This window comes from Chrysochloris asiatica, unplaced genomic scaffold, assembly GCF_000296735.1.
Source record: "Chrysochloris asiatica unplaced genomic scaffold, ChrAsi1.0 scaffold00017, whole genome shotgun sequence".
In the NCBI taxonomy this organism is placed as follows: domain Eukaryota; kingdom Metazoa; phylum Chordata; class Mammalia; order Afrosoricida; family Chrysochloridae; genus Chrysochloris; species Chrysochloris asiatica.
In genome coordinates this window covers 8954094-8965660 of record NW_006408535.1, presented here as the reverse complement: position 1 = coordinate 8965660, position 11567 = coordinate 8954094, and the positions used below count along the sequence as shown (strand labels likewise).

Here is an 11567-nt window from a genome sequence, read left to right as displayed (position 1 = left end):
TCTATACACATAGGAACTTAATGAGCCATAGCAGCTAATATCAACATTAATGTGGTATATGTGTTATAATTCGTGATTCAGTATTGATAAATGGTACTGAAGGAGAATATTAAAAGTACCATGGACTGCCAAAAGAACAAACAAATCTGTGTTGGAAGAAGTACTATTAATGCTCCTTAGAAGCCAAGATGGCCAGACTTATGCGCTCATACTTCAGGAATATTATCAGGAAAGTCCAGTCCCTGGAGAGGGATATCATGTTTGGTAAAGTGGAATGTTTTGAGATAAAAAGGAAGACTCCCAACGAGAATGCAAAATATTGAGTGATGTAGGAAGCATCAAAGGAAAATGGAAGGAATACACAAAGTCACTGTACAAAAAAGAGTTAGTGAAAGTTCAACCATTTCAAGAGGTACCATATGATCAAGAACTAATGGTACTGGAAAAACAAGTCCAAGCAACACTAAAGCAAAGCACAAGGCTCCAGAAATTGATGAAATGTAAAATAAATATTTCAACAAATGATGAAATCTACCAAGAAATCTAGAAGAAAGCTACCTAACCAACCAACTGGAAGAAATCCATATTTGTGCCCATTCCAAAGAAAGGTGACCCAACAGAATGTTAAATGTACCAAACAGTAGCATTAATATTGCACTCATGTAAATTTTTGCTGAAGATAATTCAAAACCTGTTGCAGCAGTACATACCAGGGAGCTGCCATAAATTCAACCTAGATTCAGAATGAGACGTGGAACTAGGGATATCATTGCTGACGTCAAAAGGATCTTGAGTGAAAACAAACAATACCAGAAAATGTTTACTTGTGCTTTATTGACTATGCAAAGGCATTCAACTGTGTGGAGCATGAAAAACCATGGATAACATTGCGAAGAACGGAAACTCCAGAACACTTAATTGTGCTCATGTGGAACTTGTACATAGACCAAGAGGCAGTCATTGGAACAAAACAAGTGGATACTGCCTGGTTTAAAATAAGGAAAGGTGCACATCAGGGTTGTCTCCTCTTATCATATTTATTCAATCTGTATTCTGAGCAAAAAATCCAAATAGCTGAACTATATGAAGAACACAGCATCAGGATTGGAAAAATCTCATTAATGAACTGTGATATGCAGATGACACAACTTTTGCTTACTGAAAGTGAAGGGGACTCAAATCACTTTAAATGAAGACCCATGAATACAGTCTTCAGTATAGATTAAAACTCAATGTAAAGAAAACAAAAATCCTCACAAGCTTCACTGAAGACATTAGCTAAAGAACATTATGATACATGGAAAAAATATAGAAGTTGTCAAGGATTTTATTTTACTTGGATCAACAAGCTGTGCTCATCAAAGCAACAGACAAGAAATAAAATGACCTATTGCATTGTGTAAATCTGTTTTAAAAGACCTCTTTAAAGTGGTAAAGAGCAAAGATGTCACTTTGAGGACTAAACATGCACCTGACCCAAACTATTGTTTTTTTCAATTGCCTCATATGTATGTGAAGCCTGGACAGTGAATCAGGAAGCCTAGATGAATTGATGCATTTGAATTGTGGTGCATTTGAATTGATACATTTGAATTTGGACTGCCAAAATAATACACTAAAACGTTCTTGGAAGAAGTATAGCCAGAATGTTCCTGAGAAGTGAGAACGGTGAGCACATATTTTGGACCTATTCTAAAGAGGGATTAGACACTGGAAAGGGCTATCATGCTTGGTAGAGAGTCAGAGAAAAAGAGGAACCCCCTCTCCCCCTCCCCCCCAGTGAGATGGATTGACATACTGCCTGCAACCATGAACTCAAGCAAAACAATTGTGAGGCTGGTACAGGACTAGACAGTGTTTTATTCTGTTGTGCACAGGGTTGCTATGAGTTGGAGCAGATTCAATAGCACTTAGCAACAACAACAACAACAGATTGTACATTACTTTTCTACTGAATGATTTCAAGAAATATTTAGTGACTATATTTTTTATTGGAGTCCTGGTGTGGTGCTGTGGGTTAATACACTGAACTGCAAGGTCAGTTTGAGTCTCAAGGGCAGCAGTTCAAGCTCACCAGCTGTTCCTCAGAAACCCTATACAGGGTCTCTATGAGTTGGCACTTCACAAAAGTATACTTTATATTACATAACACACAGAATAAATGTTAGCAAATCTGCTAACCACTATATCCACTAAAAAAGAAAGAAAGAAAGAAAAATCTTGGATCTTACCAATTTAGCTCCAGTGGATTTGTGTTATAATAAAGAAATTATTTCCTCTCTGAAATCACTTTAGCAAGTTATTTCATAAAGTGGAACCAACTAAGGCAACGGAGAAAGCAAATTAGTGGAGTAATTACTTTGTCATCTGATTTACATATGAAATCTACCACACTCTTAATTACAATGAGTATATTCTACTATATCCATATGCCATTCACATTTAAGGTTTGTTGTGCTAGAGAATAAGCTGGTTTCCTCAGAAATAGGATAGGGGAGTCAACTATTATTTGCTTGAAAGAGCCTTAGCAAATTTACTGATGCAGTAAACCAGGAAGTAAAAGCAGAAACTTTCCTTACAAGAAATGTGTGCTTAGGAAGGGGTAGTACATACTTTTTGGTTTTATTTAATTCAGTAAAACAGGCCAAACCTGCCTCTTTTATTTTTTCAGAACAATTTAAAAGTGTTATCAAAAGTGCATAAAGGTTAAGAAAACTAGTTTACCCCTCCCGATTCATGAAAAGCTTGTAGAAACAGGCAGTACTTATTCATCAAAATATTTAGAAAATGAGTATTGTATAAGGTTATGTACATTTAATTAGACATAAATTATTTCTTTTTAAGATTATAAATGTATGGGTGCTGTTCTTTGCTAGATGTTTTTGTATATTTAGATCACTTTATTTCATTCTTTTATGAACTCTACCAGGTTGTTGTTTGTTTACTGTTTTAGAGTTGAGAAAATTAAGACTCAGAGGGGTAAAATATTTTTCCAAAAATCACAAATGGCAAGACATAATTTTAAGTCCAAACTTTTTTTCTCCTATACCAGAGTTAGCATTCTTGGTATATTGGGCTGGATAAATATATGTTCTGGGGAACTGTCTTCTCTAGTTTAAGATGTGTAGCAGTATCACTGGCTTCTGCCCACTAGATGCTACTAGTAACTTATCCCAAGTTGTAACAACCAAAAATATCTCCAGACATTGCAGATGTTCCCTGATAGGTGAAATTTCTCCCAATTACAGAACCAATGAGACATAACATGTTAATTTATCTCAGATTTCTTGTTATCCAAAAGCACTTACCTATAGCATATATGCACTCTTGGTGTCACACTGTAGAATCAGCACTGAACTGTGAACCACAAGGTCAACAGTTCATACCTACCAGCTGCTCCTTGGAAACCCTATACAGATTCAATTTGAGTTAGAACCGACTCAACAGCACTTAACAACAACAACAAAATAGCATATATAGAAAACATAATGGGTTGAAATTGAACTGCAGGTAAATTGAGTGTAAGCAGAAGAATAAGAGCATGTTGTGAAATAATGATTAAAGTGATCTCATTTAAGGACTAATGTAAGAGGAAGACAAGTGATAAAGCACTAGTTGAAACTACATTACAGGGTCCTGATGTGGTTGCTGTAGGATAAGCAATGGACAGCTAACTGTCAGGTCAGCAGTTTAAACCCACCAGTTACTCCTTGAAAAGCATATGCAGTGTCCCTATGAGTCAGAACTGACTCAGTGACCCTTAACAACAATAAGCTGTGTGTAAGCAGAAGAATATGAGGCACAATGATTACAGTGATCTCATCAAAGGACTAATATAAGAGGACGACAAGAGATGAAGCCTAGAAAAGAAGTATCTAAAGTTGTTATGAATGGTATAACACTAGTTGAAAGAATAAGTGGAATCTGTTATTATGTGCTGGTGTGGTGCTGTAGGATAAGCAGTGGACAGCTAACCACAAGACCAGCGTTTCAAACCCATCAGCCACTCCTTGGAAACCCTAAGAGTCGGAACTGACTTGACAGCCCTTAACAACAACATGTTGTATGGCATTACGGTAAACAGAGAATTCAGAAACCCTCTACAAGGTCCCCATGAGTCAGAAACAACTCGACAGCACTTAACAACAGCAACATGCTACATTACAAAAATCCAGTTCATTAAGAATTTCAAAACTGGAAGGCAGAGTGCATTTAAATTTTGTTTATGGTATTATCTCATCATCATGCCATTTTAACTGGTTACTAGAAATAGTTATCATCCAATATTGATATCACATGAACTGTACTCTTGGTTACTTGCTTTGAAACTTCTGAGTATGATTTAATGGCTATTTTGCTATTATTTTATAATTTATTCTTACTATAAGTTAAAATATTTTTCATACAATGCATCACTTGTTGTTGTTGTTGTTATGTGCCGTGGAGTCGGTTCTGACTCATAGCAACCCTGTACAGAGTTTCTGAGGCTGTAAATCTTTACAGGAGCAGAAAGCCTCATCTTTCTCCTGGGGAACAGCTGGTAGTTTCAAACTGCTGACCATGAGATTAGCAGTCTGATTTGTAACCACTACGCTCCCATCACTTAAGTGCCATTAAATTTTATTTCTCCCACCTCTCTAAAAGTTATATATGAAAATTAATATGATATGACTCTAAAAGAATGATAACAATGTGGCTGTGCTATTAATTTAGGGATGAGCATGCAGAGGTAATTCCAAGGGAAAGTAACAGTAAAGCAAAATGTGCTTCAGTGGTTATATATTTGTGTGCATTTAGACTGTATCCCCTCTACTTCACCATTATAGGAAAATTGCCCTAGAATTATGAATATTTTGATTTACTCACGTTCTTAAAAAAATTTATACTTCCCCAGAAGTGAAGCTATTAATATGTTAGTATTAGGGGAATCATAAGATGAAACTGGATGTTATTTTAAGTTCCAAAAAGAAAAAGAGTAGAATTTATAAAATAAAGGGAAATATACAAATTTAGACTGATATGTTATAAAAGGTGTCTTTGAAAAAGTGATGTTTATGCTGAGTGGAGCCCTGGTGTGGCGCTGTGGGCTAATGCTCTGAACTGCAAAGTCGGTTTGAACTACGAGATCAGTGATTCAAGGTCACCAGCCACTCCTAGGAAACCCTATACAGGGTCGCTATGGGTCAGAACCGACTCAACGGCACATAACAATGACAACAGCAATGGATAAGTAAGAGTTAATCAGGTAAAATTGTTGAAGGAAAGGGATTCCAAACAAACGCATTAAGCAGGGAAAAACTGGGGTACTTGAGAAACTTAGAAGGTGAGAAGGTAGAAGCCAAAAGATTCAGGACTTTGTATTCAATGTATAAAGGAGTGTTCCAGTCCAGGAACTCTGGAATAGGACATGTACGTGTAGATCCTGACTGCGTGGTGTATGAAGTTGATTAAATTACTTATTTCTGTTGTTTCAAATTCTTCATCTCGAAAAATGAATACAACAGTACTTCTCAGACCAGTTTTTGTGAAATTTATTGAGTTGATATATGCAATTTGTTTCCTGTGTGTTTTTTTCACAATTATTGTTTAGTTTTATTTCATACCCATAAATATAATCCAGCAATCCAACTAGACTTGGAGGAGAATAAGGAAACTATGGAACGCAAAGAACTGCAGTGAAAGTAAACATTAATGAACATTGCAAGTACACTGGGGGTAGAAGGGTGGTCCCCAGTCTACAGAAGGAATGGTCTTGTGGTTAAGATAAAACATAAAATAAAGATCAAACTTTTTAGAGTTGCCCGCAGTCAACAATTGTGATTTTTTTTGCTGGTCTTGCCATTCGTGGACCCAAAACAGTTCATGGCTTCCACGGTGTTCACCTTTCCAAAGACCACATGTTTGCCATCCAACCATTCAGTCATAGCAGTGCAGATAAAAAACTGGAACTATTTGTATTGGGTCCAGCATTAGCCATGGACAGAATGCCAGGACCCGTATGCATGAGGATGAAGTTCTCATCATCAAATTTCTCTCCATAGATGAGCTTGCCACCAGTCTCATGGCATGTGAAGTCACCTCCCTGGCACATAAACCGAGGAGTAATCCTGTGAAAATAGGAACCTTTATAACCAAATCCCTTTTCCCCAGTCTTCAGACTGTGAAAGTTTTCTGCCGTCTTTGGAACTTTATCTGCAAACAGCTTGAAGAAGACACTGCGCAGGGGTTCGCTGTCAATGATGATGTCAAAATACACTATGGGGTTGACCAGATTCAAACACAAACTCGGACGACGGCATCTGCAAAGCTCTGCAATTTGTTTTCACTTTTAAAAATCTGTGAAGTACAATAAAATGTTATTGCAGGATTTTAAGTGACATTATCTAATTTATGGTTTTTTGTTTTTAATATCACTTCAAGGAAAGCTATCTGCCCTTTTGACTACTAGGGATTTGTGTTAACAGATTCATGGAGTAATAAATCATATATAATACAGGAAGGAGGAGTAAGGGAGGCTGTGAAAATAACTAGGTTTGTTATACTCATGGTTCCCAGAGATGGGGGAGGAAGAGCGCACCAGATAAGTGATTGCACCCAGAGAGACAAGACAATAAGTTGGAATTGTAGGAGATAGCTTATGTATAACAAGGAAGGTGGAGTTAGCTAGATTTCACTGGCCTCCTGAGAACTAGGCATTTTGAGTAATTCTGCAGGCTCATGGGGCATAGAGGGTACCATTAGCTGTTGGTTACCTGTCTCTGGGACAATTAGAATGAAAGCCTAGTCTCCCAGGAGTGTGAGAACCTGCTAAGTGAAAGTAGTTAGATAATGGATCTAAGTAGCAAGCCAAGAAAGGGCCTCCACCCAGAGCCTCAAAACTGTCTAGACAGATGTGGGGTTTTTTTCCACGTTATCACAGGATTTAGAACTTATATAGAAACTTTTGAGATTCTATAGATCGAAAGTCTCAATCCAAAAGTATATGTTTACATGGGCATTTAGCTTTCCTGCCAACACACCTATAAATGTGGTAGAGCAAAAGGGGGGAAATGATGAAAACTTCTTAGGTATTATCAAACATCTTAAGGCAATGAGTTGCTGGGATTCAAGGCTCAGGACCATAATTTTAGAGAACACCATGGTCAATTGGTATAATATACATAGTCCACAAAGACAATGCTATCCATCCTACTTTGGTGAGTAGCACCTGGAATCTTAAAAGCTCATGAATGGTCATCTAACGTGCAACTATCAATCTCTCCATGTTCAGAAGAAAGAGGAGTGATGAAAGTTGAAAATGCTTAGAATTAATTAGTCCAATGGACCAATAGAGCAAGCAGACATCAGTCACTGAGACTCTTGACACCAGCAGAACTAGATGGTGCCCAGCCACCACTATCAAGTTGTCTGAAAGGGATCACATTAAAAGGTCTCTGGTTACGTGGCAGAAAATGTGGAACAAAACTCAAAATTATAAAAAAAAAAAAAGACTAGACTTACTGGTCAGAACGTGACTGTAGGAACCTGAGACAGTGGCCATCAATCACTCTTCAGGCCTGGAGTGGAATTCACCTTCATGGTCCAATTTTCAGTCAAGCAGTAGATAGATACATAAAGAGGGAAACTAGTGTTATTAAAGTATGCTATCCATGGAATGCTCACTAGTTAAAGACAGAAAGGACAATATTCACCTAAGGACAAAGTAGAGAAGGGCTGCAAAGGAGGGTAGAATAGAAATAGTAACCATGGGGAGAAAATGAGCTAAGTTTTCTTATGTGGAAGGCCTTGCAATCATTGAGATGAAACAAAGGGTATGCTTTTTGTAGTGTAATACTGATGATCTTGCCTGTAAACCTTCACTCAATTCACAATAAAAGGTTAAATTAAAAAAACAAAAATCTCAATCCACAAAACGCTAGAGCTAATAAATGCACCTAAGTAGGGCACAAGAATAATATTAAAGAATCAGTTGTATACACCATCAGTAAGCAAATTGAAAACAAAAATTCAAAAGCAGTGCCATTTACAGTAATGTTTAAAAGAATAAAATGCTTAGGAATAAATTTAACCAAAGTGAAAAAGACTTGTACATTGAAAACTATAAAGTATTGCCTAAAGAAGTTAAAGAAGACAGTTTGATGGAAAGAGATCCCATGTTCATGGATCAGGAGACTTACTGTTGTAAAAAAATCTATGAATTCAAAGAAATTCTTATAAAAAGTCCAGTGGCTTTTTAGAAAAAACTGATCCTAAAATTAATCTGGAATAGAAAAAGACTCAGAATAGCCAAAACAATATGGAAAAAGAAAACAAAGGACTCATGTTTCCTGAGTCCAAAATTTAGGAAGTATTGGGGAATGGGGAGTGAGGTAAGAAAAAAGTTTTGAAACTAAAGATAGGTGGTAGTTATGCAACATTACTGCATTTCACTAAACTATCCACTTTTAAATGGTTAATTGTATGCTTTATGAACTTCCCACCACTCACTTTGTCTTACTGTGTTGGCTTATGTGTTGCTGGGTGGCTTTGAAGCTTTGTTGCTAAGTACTGTCGAGTTGGTTTCTAAGACATTTTGTATGATATCCTATTGAGTAGCTTATTGAGAGTAAAGGGTTCTGAGAGTAAATGCATCTGAGATAAAAATTTAAATTGGGAATAAATATGCCCCCATAAAATAAATAGGAGCCCTGGTGTGGCACTGTGAGTAAAGCACTGGCCTGCAAAGTTGGTTTGAACTGCAAGGTCAGCAGTTCAAGCTCATCAGCTGTTCCTCAGAAACCCTATACAAGGTCGCTGTTGGTTGGAACTGACTAAATGGCACTTAACAACAACAACAAACAAAAGTAAATAGGAGTCTTGGTGTGGTGCTGTGACTTAATATGCTGGACTGCAAGGTTGGTTTGTACTGCAAGGTCAGTGGTTCAAGCTCACAACCTGCTCCTTGGAAACCCTATAAAGAGTCACTACTAAGGAGCTCTGGTAGTGTAGTGGTTACGAATCGGGCTGCTAACCTGAAGGTCAGCAGTTCGAAACTACCAGTGGTTCCACAGGAGAAAGATGATGCGTTCTGCTTCCGTAAAGATTTACAGCCTTGGAAACCCTATGCAGGGTCACTATGAGTCAGCACTGACTCCATGGTACTTGACAACAACAACAATAAGTCAGAACTAACTCAACACACTTAACAACAACAACAACAAAAGTAAAGAATGGAAGGCTGGGAAGTGAAGAATTACTAGGGAATTACATTAGAAGAACACTAGAAGAACACAATTTGGAGTCTTGGCATGATACTGTAGGATAAGCATAGGACTGCTAACTGAAAGATCAGTGGTTCAAAGCCACCAGCAGCTCCTCAGAAACCTTACACAGGGTCACTATGAGTCAGAACTTTGTTGTTGTTAAGTGCCATCGAGTCGGTTCTGACTCATAGTGACTCCATATAGGGTTTCCAAGGAGTAGCTGCTAAGTTTGAACTGCTGAACTTGTGGTTAACAGTCCAGTGCTGGTCTTACAACACCACACCAGGTGTTCAGACTTAATCAATGGCAAATAACAGCAATAACAATGATCTTAATAATGGTAAGATTTTTTTTTTTTTTTAAATGGGTCATTCATTCTTAATATTGAACAAGTTGTATAATATGTTGTAAGAAGTCCTGGTAGTGTAAAGAATTATGAGCTGGACTACTATCCACAAGTTCAGCAGTTTGAATCTACCAGCTGCTCTGCGGGAGAGCGAGAGATGATGCTTTCTGCTCCCATGAAGATTTACAGCCTCAGAACCCCAGTAAGGATTGCTATGAGTCAGAACTGACTCATTAACACTCCACCACCACTATACAATGCTGTTGTTATTACATGCTTTTTAGTTAATTCCAACTCATAGCGATGCACAACAGAACAAAACATTGCCCGGATCTATACCATCCTCACAGTTGTTATGTTTGAGCCCATCGCTGCTGCTGATGTGTCATTGCATCTTGATGGAAGTCTTCCTCTTTTTTGGTGGTCCTTCACTTTACCTAACACTGTGTCCTCTAGAGACTGATCCCTCCAGACAAAATGTACAATGTAGAAGAGATAAAGTCTCACCAGCCTTGTGTATAGTCTCTCTTATGTTGTTGAAAAAAGATGTTAACAGTGAAAAACTTGTTGGTCTTGCAAAATTCTATCATGCGATTTCTCACATCACTTCTATCACCAAGACCATTTTTTTTTCCATCTGTTGATCCTTCCTCTTTGTTTCCAACTTCTGAATTCCAATAACCAGTAAATATTAATGCATTTGATTGCATGTTAGATCAATTTCAGACTTAAGAAGTTTGCAGAATTCTTCAGTTTCTTCAACACTGATTTTAGTGGTTGGTGCATAAAAGTGAATAATAGTGGTATCAACTGGTCTTTTTAGGTTTGTAGAAATTATTCTATTACAGACAACATTGTACTTCAAAATAGATCTTGAAATGCTTTTTTTGATGATGAATGTGATACCATTCCTCTTCAATTTATGATTCACAACATAGTAAACCATGTGAATGTCAGATTCAGAATGGCCAGTACCAGTGTATATGAGCTCATGAATGGCTAGGATATTGATTTTTGTGCATCCCATTTCATTTTTAATGGTTTTGAACTTTCGTAGATTCATATTTCATACATTCCATATTATCTTTATTGTTGGATATTTGCAGTTGTTTTATCTCATTTTGAGATGTACCCCATTAGCAAATCAAGGTCCCCAAAGCAAGATGGCAGAAAGGCTGTAAGTACAGTGAGGAGCTCCATCCACAACTACACAGAATACAGCACCAAGCAGGCTCAGGGGATAGTTCCAGAACTCTGAAACACATATAAAGAAATATTTAGAAGGATGGAAGGCTTATAGCTAGGGGAATTTGTAGCAGAAGCATGAAATCCATTGCTTTCTAATTCAACATTTTCAGCTGTTTCCAGAGCTGCCATCTTGGGATAGATCTAGCAGGGGAAGGATCAGAGCAGCCACGGATGCCTGACAGAACCGTGAAACTAAAGGTGTGGACATTCTACTTTTTGGTATCTGCTCATTGGTCTCTTACTGTCTGTGTACCTCCATTCTGGTGACTAGAGGGCTGCCTGAGCAAGTGAACACCCCAGCCCCACCCCTGGAGGGTTATACTATGCATGCACACAGATCTCCTCAAAATTTAAAGTGACAGTTGCCACTCAAAAACCAAACAGCAGTGCAAAACGGCCACAGCTGGCCCAGAACTATTTATCATTAGGAAAAAGACCTGAACGGGAATTGTGGAGCAGCACAGGCAGACTAAAAAGAAAATAGGCTGAAAATTAAATCCTGAGTTATGTCACAATGACCTACAGTGGCATCTTGAAATTTCTCTGGAAGAAGAGAATCCCTCTCCTGATTACATCTACCTGGAGGCAATTAAGGCCACAGATATTCTTGAATATGTCCAAAAACAACAGAAACACATGACCATATCAGCACATGTCCAGAAACGAGATAAAGTGACTGAGGCAAATGAGCTGGAAGTAGACCTACACTCCATACTGGAAGATGGGCAGGC

The 11567-nt window shown here is 37.8% G+C and overlaps 1 protein-coding gene and 1 pseudogene across 1 annotated transcript in view; one reads left to right on the top strand and one right to left on the bottom strand.

The window, feature by feature from the left end:
• The window catches only part of MIPOL1 (mirror-image polydactyly 1), a 369629-nt gene that overhangs the window by 271130 nt on the left and 86932 nt on the right, over positions 1-11567 (top strand). The gene's annotated exons all lie outside the window — the stretch shown is intronic.
• Positions 5792-7540, bottom strand: LOC102839777 (annotated as a pseudogene).